The sequence below is a fragment of the Leptodactylus fuscus genome, chromosome 4 (genome assembly GCF_031893055.1).
Source record: "Leptodactylus fuscus isolate aLepFus1 chromosome 4, aLepFus1.hap2, whole genome shotgun sequence".
NCBI lineage: Eukaryota > Metazoa > Chordata > Amphibia > Anura > Leptodactylidae > Leptodactylus > Leptodactylus fuscus.
The window spans coordinates 67,390,695-67,416,187 of NC_134268.1; the positions used below are offsets into that span (position 1 = coordinate 67,390,695).

The 25,493-nt window shown below is 39.3% G+C and overlaps 1 protein-coding gene across 4 annotated transcripts in view; it reads left to right on the forward strand.

The window, feature by feature from the left end:
• The window catches only part of ZNF521 (zinc finger protein 521), a 274,278-nt gene that overhangs the window by 1,847 nt on the left and 246,938 nt on the right, over window positions 1-25,493 (forward strand). The window lies entirely within an intron of this gene.

Here is a 25,493-nt window from a genome sequence, read left to right on the forward strand (position 1 = left end):
GAGAGTGGTGGCGCTATGGAGAGGGGCAGCACGAGGGAGAGAGCGGCGGCGCTGTAGAGGGGGCAGCCCGAGGGAGAGAGGCGCTATAGAGAGGGGGCAGCACGAAGGAAAGAGCGGCGCGAGGGGGAGAGTGGTGGCGCTATGGAGAGGGGCAGCACGAGGGAGAGAGCGGCGGCGCTGTAGAGGGGGCAGCACGAGGAGAGAGGCGCTATAGAGGGGGCAGCACGAGGAGAGAGGCGCTGCTGCTGCGGTCATTGGTCTGTTACATTGTACATAACATTGTACAGACTCTGTAGTCGGGTCTGTGTAGATTTCTCCTCAGAGCATCACTTGCTTGGGGTGTTGTGTTGTCTAATGTGTCATGTCCCCAGGATGTACACTATACTCCAGTCATAATAAAGCCTCCTAGTACATAACCCTGAGGGTCCTGGTGACAATAGGGGACATGAGGGTCTTGTCCAAAAGGTCTTAAAAAATGTCAACATATGTCTATACAGTTTATAGGACAGTACATTGCTGACCATCTTCAGTAGCTGAGAATACACATATTTGTCAGGACTGGAAAGCCTTTCTTGTGCCCCATGTTAGGACTGGCGTGAGCCCTGTAATGTCTGCGTCCATTGGTAACATTACCTGGTATAAGTGTCATGGCTGTGTGTATGAGCAGAGAGTCTGCCGGGGGAGGAGGAGGACAAAGGCTGGCTTGTTGTGGTTGCTCTGAATACTGTGCTGGGCCCACTGGAATGTTGGAGTCTGCTCTCCAGTATAGGATTCCAGCACTGCTTAACCCTCGCTGCTCTGTATGATCCTGTGAAGGATTAGCTACAAGTCTCAGACTTACAGAATCGCAACCCAGTCACAGTACTGTAGAGCGCCCTATTAAACTTTTGTTGTATTATTTTAAATTACTTTATTTGCCACATTTTCATTTATTTTCATTCTTTGGGAAGTAAGTTACATCTGTAGATGTTCTTGGACGTTGCGATATCGTCTCACCGTTTTTCCAGGATACTTTCAGACTGTGAAACATAACTAGTGCTTGGTTCTGAGTTGGCTTAGACAGTACGGTTCTAGGGCTCGATGGCTTTTTATAATTGTTTTATTTTACAAAGCCTATATAAAACATAAACTTTTTACGCAGCAGAGAATTTTTAAAATCTATACTTGTATTTGTGTATGAAGGCTGTATGAATATATGGAGGGAGTTGTGGACATGCGTAAGACGCCTACGATGGCATGAAGGATTAGTATGGAAATATTAATTGTGACTTTGTGTGACCTCTGAAGCGGTTCTGTGTGAAGGTGTTGTATTGGCAACTCTTCATGGACCCCCTCCCTTTCAATAATCATCATTGAGTGCATTAGTCATAGGTTCAGTCAGGGGATAGAACATTTTAGGGAGATGTTCTAACATTTAGCTTTCACCAAGGTACGTTTCGATTACCTTGAATGTGGAGAATAAAGTATATAGTGGAGATTTATCAGGTCCGTATCTCCAAAGACAATGCTCACAATTTTATCAGATTCTGTTAGGAGATTACTGAAATTATCTTTTTCTTTTATAGGCATTAGCTTCCTTATTATCATCTAGTTTTTTTTAGGAAAAGTGCTTGAAAACGGAAACTTTTCTACTAGTTGTATGTGTTAAATTGGTTAAGTTGGTTCTTAAAAGGGTACAATAGCAAAGTACATAACCTAAGATGCCAATATCTTTAATAACAAGAATTCTTAAACGTGTGTGTGTATATATATATATATATATATATATATATATATATATATATATATATATGATATATATGTACAGTATGGTTTAGTTGATCGTTGCAATATATATATATATATATATATATATATATATTGCATCACACACTTGCACATACATGTATGGTTCAGTTGATCGTTGCAGTGTGTGTGTGTATATATATATATATATATATATATATATATATATATCACACACTCCTACATACATATACATGTACAGCATGGTTCAGTTGATCGTTGCAGTGTGTGTGTTCCTGGGCCTGTATGTCAGTTCTGTGACAAGTAATCGATGCCATCAACTACTTACATGCTCTGAGGATCCTTTTAAAGTGAACCTATCAGTCCATGTGGCAGTGATGGTGAAAAAAAAAAATAAGGAAGTATACGGCAAAGTCCTTCCCCTTATCTTCCTTCTCCCTGAGATTGGCTTGGACGACGTATTTTTTGCAAATAATCTTTATCATTTTGAGTTTTTGTAGAATTACTGTCTATAGGAAATAGATGTATTCTGAATAATATTTTCATTGAAGTGGGATGTGAAAACAAAAGCAACAATATGAAAGAGCTGAAAGAAAATAATCACTTTTTGCTGTTTCTTTTTTTTTTTCTCTTTTTTTTTTTTATGCAAAAGTGATTAAGTTTGATATTGTTCCAGACTATTGCTTGTCAAAGCTGCTTATCACAGGATCTTCATTATCCCAGTTGTACCAAAATAGAGGTTGAGATTTATTACATTTGACCTACATATTGCTCTCACTCTCAGCACCCGTAGCTTTTACTGTCATTGCCATTATGTCCACAAATGCAACATGAACTTATTTTTGGTATTCAGTTCTGACAAAAATATATCAAGACCTAAAAATGTAGAAAAATCTGATAAAATCTAATCCTTTATCCCCATCCAGCCATTGTGATTTTATCATTCCTGTTGCATTTCATTGTTAATTTCATCCTGTTGGTGTTTTCGTCTACAGGTCTGATACATTTATAGCAGCCAGAACAGAAACAAACAAACTGATAATCTCACGTTACATGTCATGTTTAGAAGACGTTCTCGATACAAAGAAAGGTCGATGGATGTTGAATAAAAATCCTGCACAAAGCAGCGTTGTAGATGTATTGAGTAGGACTTGTTTGCACCCAGAATCCTATGTATGAATACGCTTTATATTTGTAATAGTTGGGACCAGTTACTTGTGGATGGAAAGTTGGAAGTTCTTTATTTGACTCTTAGTTTTGACCTTGGCTTTAATATCAATAGTATTAAACCTTTCCAAACACCAGTTAATTCTTATTTTGTACCCTGAATTTATGTTTGTGTTGCTTATTATATAGAAAAGCAGTCCCATCCAGTCAGTGCTATGAGTATTGCATCTCCTTAGCAGAACTAAACTTCTACAATTCTACACTTAGCAAACTAGACTTGTGTCCACGTAAATTCAGTAAAATCTGTGTTTTCAAGATTGCATTGCTCCTTTGCCATCTAGCTTGCCAGAGTTATTTTTTTCTTCCGATTAAGCGGATTCTTGTACTGGGTGTGGTCTTCCATTAGTTGAGCTTTGGTCTGTCCTGACATAGCTCCCAGTAGAGTTAGAGTTTAATGATGGTCTTGTGGTCAGAATATGTTGCAAGTACTGATCTATCAGAAGTCCTTCTGTGCAAAAGCTAGAACTCTCATAAAGAAAATGTCTTCCTTAACATAAATATTTTATGGCAGTCGGATGCAATGGAACATGCGTAATAAGCTGTATGCTAAATATCCTACATTGTAAGTTCATCGAGGCCCTGCTACAGTATCCTTCTCAGTTAGTTCTTTATCTTTCGTAGCTACATCTCTAGTTCTAATTCACCATCGACGTCCCTCTTTCCATTTTTTCCTGGTTTCTTTCTTGTCCCTCCCCCATCTACCTTTTAGAAGTATTTAGATTTTTCCACTTTGACTCTAAAAGAAGTGTTCCAGAAAGCGTTTCTAGACGTCTGTGTCTCATTAATTGTTTCCATACAGATTTGATGTCTGACGTGGTTGCTACAGTGAGGGTTGGAACTTTTTTTTTTTTTTGTACTGTATAAAAAAAATCTGAATTATTAAGCCGAAACAGCTTTTGATTTGAAAGCTCATGGCTTGGCAGTGAAGATGAATACCTGGCAAAATGCTTGTTGTTACCTTACAACGTATTTGAATTTTCCTATTGGCTCATGTTGGGCTGTCAAAGGTCACCAGCGGTCCATTGGGAGAAATGCAACTTTCTAATCCTATTTCAATTAAATCAGAAATATGGCCATGTGGTGTTTTTTTTTTTTTTTCCCCCTTCTTCTTCTCTTGCCTTGGGAGTTGATGTAGCTACAGAAGGTAACAGGCTTTCCACCTTCCCTGTTCTAGAATATACATTTCATATTGATTCAAATATATTTTACATTAATATTGCAGGGTAATAGAAAGTCAACAATTGCTGTTAATGTCACTTGGGATCGGATGCTCTGCTGAAGCATTTGAATGCTGTAAACTGCACTGAAACTCAATTGACCTGCACATGGACAAACATATTACTAGTAAAAGTCTGTTTTGAAATGGTATTTATACTGGTAACTTCTCACTTTACATTTCCAGTTGAAATCGCTGTAAGAATGACCCTTCATTTCTGCAGAATTTCCCCCATAGCTGGGAACACATTCCATGTCTGCAGCAGCCTCATTATAACTGTTGATATATTGTTTCTACCCTTTGCATTCCTCTTTCTAGAAACCGAAGACTGGCCACAGAAGAAGACCACCTGGCCCATCTAGTCTGCCCTTATTCCCTTTTTGTCTTAAGGATATGTCTTTATACCAGGCATCTTTTAGACATTTGCTCCCAGGCATCTACTACTCAGTAAAATAATATTTTCTGACATTCATTCTCATTGAATTTTAGAATTTTGTTTGTTTTTTATTAAACACTTTGACTTCTGGAATCTGTTAACCCTTAACATATTTAAAGCTTTGATCATGTCCCCTCTCACTCCTATCCTCAAGGCTATACAGATTAGGTTCCAGACTTTCTTGATAAGTTTTATATTTAGTATTTCGTTGTGCAAAAATTGCACATAAATCAGGTGACAGTGACATAACCATGAGAATCAATGTATTCCGATATACTGCTGCTAGATTTTCTTATGTGATCTGTCAGTGTACAAAAATTCTGGCCTTAAAAAGGTTTATGGACAATGGAAAAACTTAGAGGTACTGTATAATAATGACTGCTTACTAGGCTAAATGCTATGGCTGAATAGATTCTGTATGATCTTCAGAAATCTGATTTCCTTGAAGAATTGCAGATGTTTGGAAAGCAAGTGGTCAAGAAGAATAGTGTTATGGGAATATGCCTAGTTTGTAAAATGAGTCAATGTGCAGAATTCGTAAGCCTGCCATAGTCGAGCTGCCCATGAGCACATACAGTTCTGCAGTCCTTTGTTATGACTTGAAGAGAAATGTTGTGCAGTTCATTGACAAACGTGTGTATTGTTTCTTCCAGGTAAATGTTATGTTTTATCTTTCTATGTAGATGTAGGTAATGCAAGTGTGGAAATTGATCAAAATGTATCTGAAGCACTGTGGTAGTAGACAAAGAAATGTGTTATCTGTATCAAGCTAAGCCAGGTTAGAACTCAGTTTTGAGCTTTCAATATTTCATCATCTTCTGACATGTCATTAAGATATGTCAGAAGATGCCTTTGGTAAGAGTACACCCACTAGCACCCCTCACCGACTCTTAGCTGTAAGGGAATGTCCATTGTCTTCTGGTGATCTTGATGCTTTCATTTTCACTTTTCAGTATAACTAAATGGAACTGCGATGTATTTGCTTATTCATTAACCATTACGGGCAAACTTTTTTGCAGATTACGGTAGTCGCAAATCTGCAGCAAATTCCACAAATATAACATACAGATTCTGCCATGAGTTTTACCTATGTAATGGAAATAAGTAAAATCTACAACTAAAATCTGCTAAATAATTTAAATATAAATTAAATACAAATTTTAAAAAACGCATCACTTTTCAGTTTGCACTTGAAAAATGTCTGCATTGTATAGATGACATTTGCTAAATAATCCTATTGCAAAGCTCCATGAAAGAAGTGGCTGTTTGATACACAAGTGGCCTCTGGTGATCTCCTTTGATGGGTTTTATGGTGGACAAACTTGGTCTACTGTAAGTATTCAGTGAGAAGCTGAGTGATAGGATGGCCCTCCAGCCACTCTAGCGCCATCACTCCTGCAGTAGATAAATGTGACTGTAACCATTCATAGGTCATGTACAGCGTGTCACCACTTCAGGAAGTCGAAGACTGAGGGGGACAACCAGAGCGGTGGTGCTGGAGTCACAGACTGGCTCATTTTTATTTTATTGACTTCTGGATTTTAATTTTTTTTTTTTTCAAATCCCAGACAATAATGGAATTTTCTGGTGATAAAACATAAAGAAGAATTTCTAATTTTCCCACTAAGCTTTTTAGATAACTGGCCTTAATATAATACGATATGTCATAAGCCCGATTATCACACTTTACCTATTTGAAACTGTTGCAGAATTACATTTGTGCTTGCAATTCATTGATTCCTAGTTTCTGTGAAACTGTCTTTACCTTAGGCCAAGTTCACACCATGCTGAGCAGTACAGATGAGGTATAGTTGGCTCTTAAAAAAAGAAAAACATGGTATGAATTTATCCTTTAAGATACTGAGGTTACAGACAGGTTATCTGCAATGGATTAGACATTTTTTCATAGGAGGTTTTTTTTTTTTATAGATGTTTGTGTGCTGGTGATTTTTTTTTTGTTCTTAAAAAATTATCACCATGGCATAATAAAAATGATGAGACTTCCCAGTTCCTCTGGCAATTCCCCCATTGTTACCATTGTAATGCCGCCTGGGTTTCACTGCTCTCTGCTTTCTGATCCTGTTCAGTTATTTTTTTGTTATGTTTTTAATATGTATTTGGTTTGTAAAGGTTCAGCATTGGCACCTCATGGTTACCTCTGGGTGTCCGAAACTATAGAGTTGGATGAAGCCAGAAGCAGTTCTGCTCCTGTTCAAGTAACAGGCACAGAACTGCATCCCATTGCACTGTACGGCGGTGCACCAGGGTACTGCAGTTTTGGACCTATTACTGGCACAGGGTCAGCATTGCCTCTGGCTATGTCCATTTCTACAGCTTCCCCCCACTGATCAGATCCTGTTCATACGCCATTATGGAGGGCTCATAAAAGACTTCAATGTCACTTTTCTGATCACAAGGACTCCTCACTGTCCAGTGTCCGATGATTTAAAACATAAGCAGCACCTTAAAGGTATTTAGTCATGTAACAAATTTGTTGCAGACATTTCTGCGCCTAACAATCAGTTCCATTCATGTGCACTGCTTCACTGTGGCTGTCCCTTCCAGTGCAGTGCCCCAGGTTCTGTGCCTTTATAACTACTTAACCCCTCTGGTCTGAGCAGCAGCTCTAGGAGTCTCCTTGTCAGATGTTAGAGCAGAGGGTTATGAGACTGTCAGTGCAAAAAGCCTGAGACATTGCACAGGTGGCACTGGAGATTAAAAGTTGTTTTCCAATGCTCATGCAAGTAGCATGACTAGCCCCAAAAGTATGTCCCACCCACATTAACCCTGACCCATCCAGTGGTTTCAGGAATTTTTTTTGAAGGATCAAATCTATGCATAGACTCCCGTTAAAGCTCTTGCTCACTGTTGTTTTATGGCTCCACACAAAATACAAGTTGTATAGAGACAATAGGGGGTCGTATTATAACTCTGTACACCTTCAGTTTCATACCAAGGTGTCCTCTCTGAGAGTTTATGTGAATGTGAGTTATGTGACATCTATTAAGTGGGAGATGATAATTTGGTCCTGGAACTCCTTGACGGTGTCCTGTATAATAATCCTTCATTGTAGTATGCATGTATAAGTTGCATTGAGTCAAGCCCAAATAAAGTTAATATAATTTTTATTTATTTATTCATTAATTAATTTTAGATTACTTGTATAGCAATGTTTGCATTTCTTTTATATAGGTGCGTTACCAACAGTAATAGAACATCTGAGACACAATTGTCTTAAAGTACAATACACATGAAATCTCTACCCTTTGTAGACACTCATTGTCTGACCTTCTTCCATCTCTGTTACACAGTGTGTAAAATATGCATCCTTTATGTTAGCTATACTGTCCTTTGTATATATGCCCCTCTGTGTATATTGCAGTGTGTTCTCAGGATGGCATCACTGAGGGGAAATGAAGAGAAATGTAGAAACAAAATGAGGTTGGCATACTTTTCACAATTCCATGGGCTTGAATCTGATAGACACAGACTATTAGACCAGATTCACACTAGTGCTGCCTCTCTGTTGTTCTGGTCCTTTGGAGACCACTAAATTAGTGATTACACACAGAACATGGTGGACTCATTGGCTACACTGGTGTCCATCGGAAGCCCATCATTATAAAACTGGAGCAGGAATGTTCTCTGTGCAATACTCCGCACTTTGTGGGACTTAAGCACAAATGTGAACCTAGCCTTAGACAGCAGTATAGTGTTTAATACTGGAATTGTCATTCTGGGTAAGGAATATGCAAATAAGACCTCACTGGTAGAAAAGAGGAACCTACACGTAGCTACACCTTTTGGAAGGTCCTATACATCTATGTATGGCAAGAAACTTAAGCATAATCTAGCAATATAGAACTGTCCATGATACACTTTGTGTGTACACATTACAAATAGTCAACTAACTATATAATGCTGCCTAGGGATGTGTGGACCTTCCCTTGAAGCAGATAGAAGCAAAAGAAGGATCAAACATGATGGGTTTTGCATGCCCGATCCTTTGTTATTGCAGGACATAAACCCAAAGTTACATGGCTAAACCTTGGCCGTCAGCTAAATGCTCACTGTGAGCTATAGTATGTATATTTAGATTGTGTTCATAGAATCTTCCATAAACATTTTATTTGTGAAGTTTAACTGCTGCTCCTCCATGATTGTCAAGTATGAGGGTCCAATGTCCCTTAGTGTAGAAAATGGCTAAGCACACAGTTTGTGGTTGTGTTCATTGTACTGATGCAAGTAAGCGTACTCACTTAGCTGCTTCTGTATGTCACATAGACTGTATATGAGTGACCTACCCACCTGTGACCCTCTGATATAGTAATAAAATACCTGTATGTTCCCAGTAGTGTGGCTGACAGTCTCTACAGTGTGAACATTGTACTGATATGTCCATAAAGTCATGACTTCCCACAGTAGCTTTAGTTCATTATCTCCTTGAAGCCCTAGGTCAAACTTGCCACCTATTTAGACTTCCGTATATAGTTGGTTATTTAATATTAAAGAATCTCAGCTCTACTAAATATTTAAAGGGAGCTGAGATTTGACCCATCACACTAGCATTGCACTAGACACAAACTTCAGATGTCGTGTGAGGTGATCTGTATACATTTATAGGTTATATGTATCCTTATATCTGCCTTCCTGTATCATACCATATTCATCTTGGAAACTAGAGAGAAGAAGAGAACTTCTTCAGGAGTATCTAATGCGTCATAATATGGCCTGTACTTAGGAGTTGCTGATGCTTTCTTGTAGTGTTTTTGCAGGCCTGTGGAGTTAATAGGCCAAACCACCCACTCCTTTGTAAATGGTCAGTCAGAAGCAATAAAGCTCCTCTAATCCATTAAAAAGCTAGTGATCTAATTAATTATACAATATTAATAATTGTATAATATAATTAAAAGTAATTCAACATTCTATTTTGGAGTCAGAGTTGGTAACTTCCTGACTACGACTACACAGCAGTTCCGAAGAGAAAGTTCTCTCTATATACATTAACTTTAGATGTTTAGCCAGCTTTGTTTTCAGACCCTTTGTTATAATATTGATTTTGTCAATTTTTGCTTTACATATTAGGACATTTGTCACTGATGGACGTTTTTAAGATATGTAGTATTCCCTATTGCAATAAAAAGCTTTGGAAGCCTAATCCTGCGCACCTGGAGGCCATGTTTCAGTATGGAGGATAAACTGACTTGATATTTTAAGCAGCTCTCTTCTGCTTTTGTTGAGTACTATAACAAGACCCCCTGCTCATAATTTGTCACTACACAATGACCATGTTTGTTTGCTACATACTCCTGATATATATAGATACACTTGAAGGGAAATGATTAATGCAGCATGCACTGTGAGTGTTATAATGTTGTTTATATATTATCCCTTGGGTTTTGATGCTTGTTTGACCCATTAATGCCTTTCATTTTTCTCTTGTCTCTCTCTGACAAGTTACATGCAGAAAGCTTTATGGATGGTGCTAACACTAATGCAGTAGTGTTTACTGTCCCACATTACTGGTCATATACCTCAGCATCTAGAAAGCCACATGTTATTTGGGGTTTAAGAAAAAAAATAAAAATGGCTCGATTTCAATTCCATGCCACTTTACAGTAGATCTTTAAACTTTTTGAAGTTCTTATATTTTTGCATTATATTCTTGGAATAAATATCTGGGTTCCTCCTCTATTCTGGGGAGGTGACTGACAATTAGCATTCCTAGCAAGGCACTTTCAGGCTGGGTTCAGACCAGCGTTGGCAGTACGTACAGGATTTCCGTTCCCCTCTCCGCTTGAAAAATGCGGAAAGCAAAGCATTTTTTTTAAAGCGGATTAGGTTTCTGTTTTGGGTTCCCAAGTGGACTCCCTGAACGGAGACCCAAAGGCAGATGTGAACTAGGCCTTAGCTGCAGGTATAAAGTGTATGCAGCTACCCAAGATCAAGCATTGTCATAATAGGTTAAAAAAAAGGCTTTTTAAAGCTAAGGCCACACTGGGCAAAGCACATGAAATTATGTTTTGCATATTTTCCATAAAGTTTTGAGTTAAAGAGGACTTTTCATGCTTTGGGGCACAGGCAGTTCTATATACTGCTGGAAAGCCGATTGTGCGCTGAATTCAGCACACTGTGCCCCGGGTAAAGAGCTTTCAGTCCTGGTACCGTAGCTCTTTACAGTCAGAAGGGCGTTCCTGACAGTCTGTCAGGAACGTCCTTCTCCACAGCAGGGCCTATCGCGTTGTACTGTGAGACCTGGGAGGAACGCCTCCCTCCCTCTGCTCACAGTGCTTGTCTATAGACAAGTATTATCTGTATTACTGTCAACTTATCAGCAGTATATAGAACTGCCTGTGCCCCGGACCATGAAAGGTCCTCCTTAAAGAGGACCTTTCACCATATCTGGGCACAGGCAGTTCTATATACTGCCAGAAAGCTGACAGTGCGCTGAATTCAGCGCACTGTCGGCTTTCCCGATCTGTGCCCGGTGTGAAGAGCTTACGGCCCGGACTGTAGCTCTTCTATGGTCAGAAGGGCGTTTCTGACCATTAGCCAGAGACGTCCTTCTGCCTTGCGGCGCCAATCGCGCTGTGCTGTGGAGCGGGGAGGAACGCCCCCTCCCTCTGCTCACACAGCTTGTCCGTAGACGAGCATTATCAGGAGAGGGAGGGGGGAGTTCCTCCCCGCTCCACAGCACAGCGCGATAGGCGCCGCAAGGCAGAAGGACGTCTCTGGCTAATGGTCAGAAACGCCCTTCTGACTGTAAAGCGCTACGGTACCGGGACCGATAGCGCTTTACACCGGGCACGGATCGGGAAAGCCGACAGTGCGCTGAATTCAGCGCACTGTCAGCTTTCTGGCAGTATATAGAACTGCCTGTGCCCAGATATGGTGAAAGGTCCTCTTTAAGTAAACTTGAGTTTTTTGCTGTATTATCCTGCTGCATTTTTTTTTTTTACTTCCCCCAATAGGATAAAGACACAGAGGACTGAAGCACTGCCAAGCTTGCACTGCAGAAAACCTGCAACGAAAAAAACACACCAAGTGGTACATTTGTAGTTGTTGTAGATCTTAATTGGGAGATGTTGCAGATTTTCTACAGATTTCCGTGTTTGCATTGTGAAGTGTGAAATTTGCAATGAAACTTTTCAGCATTAAGTTGATATGCTTCAGATTTATTGTCCATGTTATAGGCCTGTTTCGAAAGATTTCTTTCTGCAGCACATGCAAGAAATTTGTAAAAATGTCATCCACAATGTAGGGACTGTAAAATCGAGCACTGCTCCAAAATAATAATGACCTTTTATTCCTTAGTTAGAAATCCATTACACTCCTTAGTCGTAGATTCTGCATCGAAACGTGTAAACTTTTTGTACCACAGCTTTTACCAAATAATAATAATTTTTATTTTGGAGCGGTGCTGGATTATTCAACATTTGGGTCTCTATTGATTTGAGCTTCTGAGTCCAAAGCAATACGTTGCACCAGAATTTGGTCTCGCAGGATTTGGATATGGTTGTGGTGAGCTGTATATCAACTTTGTGACCTTTGTAGCCTCTATGGTAGTCTATGGGAGAAAATTCTGGCAACATCAACCTACTGCAGTTTGAAAAGAACGCACCAAATAGTCTTTTCTACGTCATGTGGATGAGATTACCTGAACTCTGATTCGCATTGCTGGTACTGTAATACTGCATTTCAGCAACAGTCCAATACAATGCGTTTCAGCAATGTGTGATCTTGCCTTAGGCTAAGCCCAACATGGTGGTCTGATGTGAGGAATCTGCAGCAGGATATCCCGCAGTGGTCCCACCTACAGCAAAAACTGGCTGCAGTTTTAAGCCCAACGACTAGAGGAAAACTGTCACAGAATTTGCAACAATAGTTGACATGATCCAGTTTGTTTCTAGGTGTGTGGATTGGATTTAGAAATCCCATCCACTTTAGTGCTACTGTAATAAATAATATATGGGTAGCCTGATGTAGGCCAAAAGCTCTCTGTCCAGTGCATGCTTCAAATGGACAATGCATACTTAGTGTAAATTCAGCCTTCATTTCTAGTTTTTGTTCTGTGTACCTATAGTTGCACATATTTACTATATACAGAGCTTTGAAAGCATTCGCGGCAGTATCAGAGTCTAGCATTTGTCTCGTCACTGTTTATTATATGAAGCATAGAAAATTGTAACAATAAGTAAGGTTTGGCGTGCTCTTGGGATCAAAAACACTGATGTTCACATGTTCTAGCTGTGTGATAGTACATTAAATTTTATGTAGTGAAGCAGTTAGCTAACATTTATAGCAAACTAGTCTGAGCAACGGCCTTTGGATTTTATTTTTTCAACGTTCATTTTGGGAAATCAAAAACCGCATGAGGAGTCTTCAGATTTTTCTTGGTTTAAAAAACTGAGGACAATTACAAGGTTTTGCACTGTGTCTTCATGACCAAAGACATGTTTGTAGGCCATTTAACATTTGTGTCATGCTTAAGAACGATATTTTATTGACATGCCGGTTAGATGTAGATTAAAAACCATTCCTTTTGCCAAAATACAAATTTAGGAGTAGTGGACATTTGTATTAAACTTTACCACTCCGCTGCTTTTAAGAATGCATTAATGGGATATGCACTAATAATAAAAGCAGCCCAGACGGTAATAAACAGCAAAAGCAGCTACGTGTCGCTGGTTCATATATCACTCATATAGAACAGTTACAGCATGATAAATCTGCCTGTTACGTTATATATTATGTATACATTTAAATACCATGTATGTGGGTTGTCATAAGTTTTTGAGGGCAGTGACCTGGAATTTTTTTTCACAGTGGCCGGCAGGTGCCCTCTGCACAGAGAGACATAAAGGCTTACATAGTACACCATCATTAATAAACATCCCTTAGGCTAAGGTCCACTTGAACAAGCCCTTACACCTAAATCATTAATAGACATCTCTGGGCCCAATGTGTACCGAAAAGTCAAATTTACATTAACTAGGTAATAAATTACAATTGTTTGAGCAATAAGGATATAAAATTTGCAACTTTTTAAGGATGGTTTGGCCTTGATGAATTCCCTTTGTTTTTAAATGTGTAGAAAAGGAACATTCAAGAATATAATCACAAATCCATATTTGTGTAAACAATAATTTTGCATGTGTCTAGATGCTTGTTCTAATCTTTTTAATCAGTTGATTTCATTTGGATAACTTTTAAAATGTGGCAACACAAGCTGAGAGTGTAGTCAGATGTAGTACTCCAAGTGCTAATGCTTTAAATTGTTATGGTTTGTATAATAAAGTTAGACAGAGTTCCAATATACTTTCTGTATCACGGTTTTCTACATCTCTGCTTGCTGTCATACTTTGTTTACTTCCAGTGAATACAAATCAGTCCATGGTCATGTGATGTACTGTCCATGGTCATGTGATGTACTGTCCATGGTCATGTGATGTACTGTCCATGGTCATGTGATGTACTGTCCATGGTCATGTGATGTACTGTCCATGGTCATGTGATGTACACACAGTCACCTCTCATTACAGTCACGACACACTTATCACACATCTGTCTTGTAACAAACCGTGCACCTGTCTGTCTGTACATCACATGACCATGGACTGATTTTTATCCACTGGAAATAAACAATAAATGACAGAAATTATATTGGATAATTCTATAACTTTTCTTCATACAAATTATAGCATTTATTTGATAAATTGGACCTCTTTGATGTAGCAATATAGTAATGATACTCAAAGTAAAAGACTAGTAAGTAAACATATACTAGATGCGAAACGAGAAATCAACAGTACTCAAAAAAGATTAATACCTAAATAGACTGATGTTTTTATTCCGACAAATGTGTGGTAGACATGTTTCAGACAAATTCCAGATCTTTTTCAAGAGACTCTGTCTGTCTGTCAGAAAGTAAGGGCAACAGAGTGTTCAGTGATCTATGTCACTTATGATGTTACACTGCATTCCCTAACCTCCAGATTTTCATGAGAAAGATTTGGAACTGCATTAGTTATACATCTTGTGACTCATCTACCACAAGTCAGATAAAAACATCAGTCCGGTTAAAGGGAATCTACTAATTCCCCCAAGCATAGTCAACTGTCAGCAGCATGTTACAGAGCACTTAGCGGTCATAAACAACATATCTCTGTTATATATGTCACTTTTGTAGATTTGGAGAAAAACCAACTTTGAAGCAATTTGTGCACTGGAGGCGGACCTTCAGCTCCTGGAGTTAAAAGTATCTCCTGCCTCTGCACCCCGTGCGCTGCGGTGATCCCCAGTGCTATCTCCTGCCTGTGCACCTCGTGCGGTGAGAGTTGAGCCCTCAGTGCTATGACATCATTCATCTTAGCAGTACTCCAGGGACAGAGGGCCCGCCTCCTGTGCACCAGCTGTCTTTTTTGCATGGAACTTCAGAGTTGGCTTTCTTAAGTCACCTACAAAGATATAATGTTTCTCACTGTAATGTGTTTATATGAGAGCTGTGGATTTCTTGTGAGGATGGTAACAAACAAAAATATACCCACCTCACTGATCCCCTACCACTGGCATTACCTGGTCCCACACTGGTCTTTACTTCTTGGTTCTCTTTGATTCGCTTGGAATTTGGCCCCGAGAGTGAATCAGGAAGCCACATCACTCTCAGGCCAAAATGCGCCTGCCATGACTGTTGCGGCTTCCCCCTCCGGAGTAGGCTGAAATGAATGGGCCTACTCCGGAGGGTGCTGCAGCGAGGCGGACGCCAGGGCTGAATCAGCTGCGGAGTCCACCTCAAGAAAGGACAGCTCGTTTCTTTTTTCCGTGAGCAGAAACATGCTGCTCACGGAAAAAGGTACATACATACATCTACATAGTCCTCTATTGTGAGAAGGTGGATTATGACGTGGATTCAGTGCCATAATCCTCCCCCTCTTGCCCTGTGTGAACGGGGCCTAAGACAAGGACAATACAACAGCAATGTCTCCCTTATGTTACAGCCTGCCCAGGCTCTTGTCAGAGGAATAGGCCTTTCTAAGTATTTTTTTTTTAATCTTAAAAGCTCCTACAATATTGTAAGAAAACCACAATAAATAGGTTGGTCATCCCACTGGGACTTTCTGATTTTCTAATGGTGATGACATGGATGTTATGGTATTCTATGTGATATTTCAGTACCAATCACTTACCATATGGAAAATAATTTCACACAGTAATGTTATTATAGAAAAATATTTTTGGATGGGATATTGGCTTGCAGGTGACTGTTTAGAGATCTTATTACATGGTTTGATTTACAGAAATATCAGTGACAGTAAAAAATTGTGACTGGATGTTATACTTTAAGAGCACCTGTCACAGAACCCAATATATCAATCCAGTCCCACAGACAGATAAGTTACTGTCACCTGAATAAAACGGTGTTTTCCTCTTTGTCACTTGGTGCCTCCATTGCTCAGATATTGCCATTTTTGTCAACATGCAAGATAAATCAGCAACACAACTGAGCTCCTTGGAGCAGCGAGGATGTTGTTACTTACCTCTATAGAGGAGTGACACTGCCCTCATTCTGTTACAGAGTACCGATTCGCACAATGAAAATAGCTGACTTATACAGCTGTTTGCCTTGTATTTTAAGTTTTGAAGCAACATCTATATGGAAAATGTGATATAAATGGGCTTAGTCTTAGATCACACACTATAGAAATAAATCTGCTGCACAACTAGCCTGAAATGTGCTGAATGTTGCCCAACCAGGAGGATGCAGGCCAGGCAGTAAAATTTGGCAATACTACAGAAGAAGCTGATCATTATGTTGAATTTTGGATTAGTCAGCTTGATTTCATTATTATTGTCATAGAATTATATAGTATTATCATAGTCCTAACAATATAAGATCATTAAATCATTGAGTCTTCCTGCATGAAAGTGGTTGCATAGTTATAGGGAAAAAATGGCTCCACACATGTCCATTGGTTGTGTCTCAATTCCCTTGAAGATGGGACTAAACTGCAATTGCACACATTTGGGAAAACACAGTCTCTTACCTGTCTATCAGCAGGGCTGTGTTGATGTGCTGGGCTCTGGTAACACTTACTTTAAATGTGTTGTCCTTAGGAAAGGCCATAAATATTTAATTTTGGGGGCTGAAAGGCCATCCCCCACATTGATCATTTATTTGGGGGTGCGGCTAAAGGGCCCCCCAGAACCATAGGGCCCAGTGCAGCCTATGGTTGAAGCTCCCCAACTGTCAAAAGCAGCATTGAAGTCAATGGGAGTAGAGCTGCAGTAACAGCCCCCAGAAACAACACTACGCCCAGACGTTAGATGTGTTTGACATTGCAGCTTATTCTGTCCATGTGAGAAGGGCTGAGCTGCATTACCAGATACCACCCATGAACAAGAGACTAAACTAAAAACCAACACATTTGTACTACGCATGTAAGTAGGAGGAAGAAAAAACTGCAGTATCTCCTGCAGCCATAGAAAATAATGTATTTTTTTTTTTGTTGTTCTTAAGCTTGGAAAGTAATCCGTAACTTAATAGGCCTCAGAAAAAACTCACCCCGGCAACCACCTTGGTTATACATCCAAATTTAATCAGTGTCATGTCGACTAAATGTGATGAAGACCGGCTTAAACTAGACAATAAAATTTCTTAAAACGGCTGTGCTGTGGTTTGAGCTATTCGGAGGAATGCATCCTTACTTTGTACACGGACTGGCGTCTGCAGTTTCTGAGCTTTCCTACATAGTTATGATTTAAAAGTCTCCAGTATGTAATGGGTGGATTTTATTTTTTTGCCTCCAGTCAGATGTTAAAGCAAAGAAATGTGATGTGTGTATATATTTAAGGAAAAGGGAAAAGAAAGTAGACGTTTTCTGCAGTGTATTGGAACAGTTCGCGGAGAGGTGAGCGTTCTTCTGCCAGAAGTTTTTATAGTTGTACTTTTGTATCTTAGGTCTGGCTCTCATGATTAAATGTGCTTTTTATAGAGTAGCAAGTTATAAATGTAGTGTAGCTACGGCATATTAATCTTGCTGCAGAGGTTTAATGAGGCAGTTGTTTTGCGATGGACACTGTTGGGAACAGACCACGACAGAGGCTCACTTCACCATGGAGCTGAAGAAAAAAAAATATTCCTCGCCTGTTAATAATTATAGCCACATGACTTCTCAGTTTACTGAGGATTTTTCTGCCAGCCATTTTCCATACAGAAATAGTTGGAGAGCGATTCATTAACCCCTCCACTTGTTATCCAAATCATTAGAGATCCAACCATGTAGAAACCCGAAACAAATTCAAGGAGTCTTAGGCACCTATTTGTCTTCCTTTGTGTTGTTTTTATTTATTTTTTTCACCTGTCACACAAGTTTTTCCATCCATTGATTTGAATATTAAAACAATTCTGGAGGGAAAAACATTTTATTTCTTTATCATTGAATAAAATTTGGTCAGTTTTTCCACCTTTATCTCAAGAATGGATAGAAGGATAAAAAACAAACCTATAGAACATGTGCAAAATAAGCAACAGGAATAAAATTAATATTATTCACCACACTCAGGTGTCCTCTTTGCGTTTAATCCGTTTTTCCACAATACTGTGATGGCATATAACATTACTGATGGGAGGGGGTCCAACTGTCAAGACCCCACTGATCTTCTGAATGTAGAAGCAGCAGCACTGGTTGAGCACCGCTGATACTTCACACATTTTCTCTGCATAGTGACATTTGAATGGGGTTGTCACTGTGCAGGGAATAAGCTAATGGGACCCCGATCCTTTTGTTCTCATGATTGGCAGGGGTCCCAGAAGATAGACCCTTACAGATCCTAGTCATATGACATAACATTATTGGATGACTTTGTGTTCACATGTCAAATAAAATACCTAAAAGAATGCATTTGGGTGCCAGGATATTCAGGACCTTACTAAGTTTCCGAAGCCAACAACATTTGTTATCATATATCAAGTAAGTCTGGTATCTCTCTAGACTATAGTTTAATGAAAAGATTGCCAGGGCAGTCATCAATCCGATGACCATGTGTAAGTTCTTACACCTCCAAAAATATGTTTTGTATTACTCATAACAGACTTAGATACCTGGTGGATTTTTATGTAATGGAGTTTATCTTATCTGCAGGGCTGCGGAGTCGGTAGGTCAAACCACTGACTCCAATTCCAAGCACTCTACTTTTCCACTGCCTGACAGCAACGGTCAGACAGAAGCGGTACAGCTCCTCTAATTCACGTAAAAAAATAAGTTATTGGATTCTTATGAAAATAAATATGTAACAAACATCTAATTAATTGTACAATATTGATACTTATACAATATATTTAACATAATATGTTTGTTTTATTTAACTTTTTTCTGACTCCACCCAAAAGCGACTTCAACTCCACATCCCAGATATTTTTTCAGAATTAAAATACACCCTGTTCTATATGCATTGACTTTGGGGAATTTTTAGACCAAAAAAAATTGCAAGTCAAAATGAGAGCCAGTGTTTGTTTTTTTAAAAGACAAGCCAATGCCTGTAACAAAAAGTTTTAGTATTGTGGTCATGCTTTGTGTCACTTCTGTGACCTCCAAATTGACCCTTCAGGCCTCTTGCTTACAACCATGCTACAACTCCAATAAGGCACCAATAGAAATCTCTTCTGATTTCATACAGTCATATAGGGGTTCTTCATGTATCTCCAATGGTAAAATATAATCTCTCAGTATACACATTACTATACTGTATAAGGAAAAATATCTTTGTACCGTGTTAGCCAGTGGATATGAAATAAAAAATTTTTTGAGAGAAGTCCTCAGTAGTTGATACCTATATTAATGGCTAATGGCTATATAATGACTTATTGCGAGCTTTCGGGATATTAAAGCTATCCCTTCCGGGATACTATTACTATACTCTAAAGAGAAGGTCAAAAACAAGGCTTAGTTTAGAATTGTTGCACGACCGTACATATGAGAAGCTTTATGTGTATGTAGCATTACATGTTATTCATCTGTCTCTCACTTCTCTGATTCTTATATTTATCTCCTTCACTGTCGATCTGCCCTTGGTCCTTCTTGATCTTTTTTCTACCTCACACATGCTTAGTGACTTCAGAAAGCAGCTGTGGTTGGCCAGCTAAGCCCTCGGTTAGTGCTACTTCTTTACTTCCCATATGCTTCATTTGTGTGACCTCAATTAACTTGCTTGACTTTAAGTGTGACCTCTATGTAGGAGAGTCTCAAAACAAATCTGTGTTGGTATGCAATTCTTCTTGCTCTGGAGGCATCTGTTGTCCTTTTTATTTACATAGATGTATTGACCACATTATATTTTATAAGATTATATTTTTCTTTACCTTTATGCTTTTTAGCTTCTGTGACATTGGTATCTGTATGAGGCTTTTTTTCCATAAAATATTCATGACAACATATTCCACAGAGCTGTACAGGGATTGTCGTCATTCACATCCATCTCAGTTCACAATCTAATTCCCATATCTCAGATATATACACATATACACACATATACATATATACACACACGCTAGGGCCAGTTTCATAGTAAGCAAAGTAAATGGAGTGTATTTTTTGGAGTGTGGAAGAAAACAGAGAAAGGGAGCCTTTACGCCTCGGTTATTCTGAACATAAACTCGTTTAGAGTGAGCGGCGTAAAACAGATCTCATTGACTTCTATGGGTGCCGGCTTACGCGCGCTATCCATTGAAATCAATGGGAGGCTTTTTTACCTATTGATTTCAATGTGATACACGCATATCACATTGAAAGCAATAGGTAAAAAGCCTCCCATTGATTTCAATGGGTAGCGCGCATATGCCGGCACCCATTGAAGTCAAAGGGATCTGTTTTTTACGACGCTCACTTTGAACAAATTTTATGTTCAGAATAAGCGAGCGTAAACTCTGTGTGAAGTCTCCCAAACAAGCCAGCAACATTGTTGATAGCTGAGCCCAGATCCTTTAGTGCTACTAGTAACAGTATTAGCCACCAAGCAATTATTAAAACTGGAAAACTCAAGGGGGTGAGCTGGGATAAAAGAAACCCAAACAAATACAATAGTCCCCTAACCCTGCTCCTCTGTTGCGCTGTCGGCTCCCTTTTTTCATTCCATGTCCACATTGGGTGGCCCAGATGTAAAGTAGCTCAAGTGATCACTGTGCCCAGTCACTAGCCTCAGCTGTCACGTGTTGGGTTCCTGTCACTGCCAATACATCACCAGTACTTAAAAAATGATCCAAAGTAACCAGTGCAGGCAGGTCATGAGTACAGTATTTGAAGGTGCATAAAGGTGCACAATTCTTTTTTTATAATTTTTTTTGGGTGGGAAGGGGCTTTGATATTCATGTCATGGCCTATGAGATAAAGGGTCTATCATTCTGAGATAAGTGCAATAGAAAAAAATATATCCATGGTCACCAGTCCCATAATTTCTTGTACTGGAGGGTCAAACCCCCTAAAATAGTAGTTTGTAGATTGGTCCCTTTTCCTTTTGGAAGAGTCTGTGGTTGCCTGGTAGGACAGAAGAACTGACTTGCCTCCTTTTTTTCCCCCCATGTTGCATTGCCTGAAACAAAGTCTTCTTGCCCTGTACATAAAATCCATAACTAGGAATTTGTAAAGCTGGTTTAAAAAGACACAAAATTGAGTTTTGTGCCTTTTTGTGGCCCCCAGTGGCTGCACAACTCTAGAGGACACATTAAGGTATAGCTCAGTCTTGGTTGAGGCTTACTTGCAGAATCTTTTGGCTATCGGGTGCCAGGACGTATACAGTTGCCCTACTGTCTGACTGTGTCCTTAGCTTGTATCTGAGTAATATTATAAATGCATCAGAATCAAATGTTATAAGAGCTGTGTGAAGGTGAAATTAGACTGTAAGATCAATGGGAGGCCATTGGTTTAATTACAACTCTTCTTCTCTCTGACATAACAGGGAAAAAAGGTTAATAAGCTCCTTGCTATCAAAGTTGGATTCTTTTGAGTATTTGGATTATCAAGGCAGTTCTACATAAGGTGTAACATTTAAGCATTTCAAGGCAAGTCAGGTGCTCACAACACTTCATTATTTATCGCCCCCCGCTGCTAGGCAGCTGTATATAGTTTTTCTCCCTTCAATCAAGCACTGTGGCTCAAGGAACAAAACACTATTCTGTGTTGTGCTGGTGTCAGGTGGGAAAACCTGTGACCCATATCTGTTGGAGGAGAGAAATAAAACTACAGCTAAACTACCATTTTTTTCCCTCTAAGTAAGCCGAATGTAATAATGACATAAGTGTTCTTTCTTTCGTAAAATAAGGTCATTTCATCAGGGATCCCCTACTGAAGCTATAGTATTTTCTCTTGCCATTCCCATATGATGTAGGAACAGACTATGTTTAATTTAGGTGCATGCACAGATGGTTATGGTGAAGGAGAAAAAAAAAAAATCACCATTTTCACGCACCAAAGACTGCATGTATGTAAAAATATTGTCACAAGTGAGTGGAGTGACACATGACTGAGGGCTGGTTCACATCTGCTTTCAGTATTCCATACGGGGAGTCCGCCTGGGGGCCCCCCAAAACGGAATTCTTAACACATTAACAAGCGGTGAGCAATGAAAACACAAGGACCCCAAAGACTATAATGGGGTCCGTGTGCTTTCTGCATGGTGTCCGCATGAGTCATGCAGAGAGGAAAGTACTTTTCTCTCCACATGTTCCATGCGGACACTGTGCAGAAAACATACGGACCCCATTATAGCCTATGGGGTCCGTGTGCTTTCATTGCTCACCGCTTGTCAATGTGTTTGATATTCCGTTCGGGGGTCCCCAAGCAGATGCCCCAAATGGAATACCGAATGCAGATGTGAACCAGGTCTCAAGAAAAAGACTACATACAGGTGGTCTCTCACATGGAGACTCCAACTATACAAATATCACGCTGCTCCATTTAGACATTGTACCATGGTGAACTGTATTATTTTTCTTAGCATGCTGTTATTAGGCTAAGGCCTCATGTACTGAAACACAGCAAAAGAATTACGCAAAAATGTATTGCATTATTACTGCATTTTCTATGGAGTATAGGTAAAGCACATGCAATTCTGCAGCTAAAATTAAAATGCTGCAATTTTCAAAAGCGCATGCGTTTCCACAGCTTTTTTTCCCCCGTAATGTGTGGAGTCTCATTCACTTTGCCGGTACTGGAAAGCTCAATGTTCCTGTAGAAGCCAAAAACATAGCGTTTTTTTTCCTTTTGCGCATCATGGGACCATAGCTCAATAGTGCATTAGAATTCCATGCTGTACAGTTGATACTTGCTACATCTGTAGATCTCTGCGAGACGTAGACACATAATGGCAGATTTTTAGTTGAGACTATTTGCAGAGTTTCGGTACTTTTAATATATTTTTTTCATTGCATTGCACCATAAAAAATAGCTGAAATGGTATGCATAGCTGTTACAATTTTGGGTTAATGAAACAATAGTAATAAGAGCAAGAAATAAATAACCCCATCTAAATAAAGTTTGCTTGCAGTTTGTAGCTAAACCTTGTGCTGCATTGTTACTGATATGTATGGAGCTGGATTAACATTCTTCTATGCTGGGGCAGGACTTCTTTTATGTATTGTGCATTTAGTTTACAGCAATCGTATTACTAATCAATTTCTACTCCGTTGTTGATTTGTCTTTTATAGTTTCCGTAGAGTTTTGGCATAGGAGAATGTAAATGCTAAACCCTATTAATGTAAATGTAAATTGCGGCTTTGAGACAGGCAATTGATGTACAGTTGGGGCATTGACTTCTCAGAAGGAAGAAAAGAAGGATAGGTTGAATCCAGGGAAAGTGACCTTCTGAGAATCGATTGCATTGGCTTTTCTTGCCTTCCGCAATGGGTTTACTACAACCTTGACTCATTCGTACTTATCAGTAATTGCCAAAATCTTTATTTGTATTGACCAATGCAAACAAAGAAAAACGAACGGTTCAGTCTTATTTATCAAAACATTTCAATTGGTTTCTAGCTCACCAATGACAATGTAATGCACACACTGTTCCCCTGTCAAATCCGCTTTCTTCTTGCATCTGTTCCCTATTAGGGTGCTGCAGTTGAAATGGAAAAGTTTTTTTTTTTCTGTTTTTGAAATCAGACTATTTTCTGTGCTGTGTATGTTGCCTCTTTTCATCTTTAAATGACGTCTGCTATAGGCGCCACATTTTAGTTTATTTTTCATGTCAAAATGAATTTCAGTCGTATAATGCTTCTTTTAATATTTTTTTTTAATTTCTTTTTTTGCTCTGTCCTTGAATATTTCTTAGAATGTATTTAATTTCAAAATGGTGAGGTGTTGCTTATTTTGGGATTGAAAAGTATGATCATTTTCTGGATCCCATGGTCTAGGTCCTAGGATCTGCAACTAACAATTATGCATTGGCAAATATGTTTTATGATCTTTGGGGCTCTGAGCATGCGTAGCTGCTTAACATCTTTAACATCTGGTTGGGGCTCCTTTTTAGTTTTTTTGTGACGGTAGGAGACCCTAATCAGTTAGTCTTTCTCATATATGGACATGTCTGTATTTAGAGAGTTGTGATAGGTGACTACAGCTTAGCTAAAGAGTCTAGAGGTAGTCTTAGGGTGGTATTATACCTAAAGACTTTCTATGACGATTGCTGACTGACTACAAAGCGTGCCGATTGGCCAATGTAGTGGGTATATAGGGGAATGAGTGCTAAAGCTCATGGGCAGGGTGATGGCCAGTGGACAATGACTTTTTGGTTCTTCTGAATTCAGCCGAATACCCTTTGGGTGACTGTTGGCACTAATAGGCAGATTATCAGAAATAAAAGCTTCTACAATGATAAACAGGGTGATTTTGCGGGAAATAGGTCCTTCAGGTAGTCTGGGAGACTCCACCTTTCACATCATTGGTTCAGCCTCTGCTTTTACCCGCTCGAATACAGCTCTGCTTTTTTAGGATTCGTGCTTTGTATAAATATATGTGTATCCAGACTTCTCAGGAAGCCAAGGCTCGCAGAAAAGCCCATAATGACTGATAATGGAGTGACTCGGTCAGTACTCGTCTTCAGTGTTATTTTCACAGTGCAATCACAGGAAGGGGTGTGAATAACTTGTTCATCCAAGCCCCTCCTCTCATACATCTACATTGGTGTCACCTGCACATACCCTGTTAACAATGGGGATCTTAGTGGCAAACCAAAGGGTATATGCATGGCCACATAAATGAAGCAGTGAGCTGACAAGCTTTTGGTGACCGATCAGGGACATGTTTGTATGAGCAAAAACCAGGATGGAACGTTTGTTTGACCATTTGCGGGCCTTAAGTAAGGGATGCTTAGACAATAGATAAATTCTCACAAAGTTTTTCATACCGATTCCAAGACAGAAAATGTATTACAATCACAATACTCCTTAAATCGGTTTCCCATTGACTCCAATATAGTAGTCATGGCTCCTGGTAGTTATATGTACATTAGATATTGTTCTTCAACTCTGCGGCAACTGGTTGTTGTTCTCAGCCAAAATAAAAGGTAACTTCCTAGTTGGACGATAAGGGCTCATATTGGGTCAACAGGTAGATGGATTGTTTAGGGGTACAGCAGCAATCCATGATGTATGGCATTTAGATTTTTGTGACAAGTCCTCTTTAGTTTGTGGTTTGCAGTCTTGTTGATATCTACTTTGTACTATACATCCGTCTCTACAATACCTAACAGAATTGCTTACATTAAATTGATGTTATTCAGATCTGTTTTCTATATAATGACACAAGCCTGTCAGCTATTGATTTCTGCTTGATGAAGCCTTTAATTTTTTTTTTCTTTGCACGCAAATCTGTTTAACAA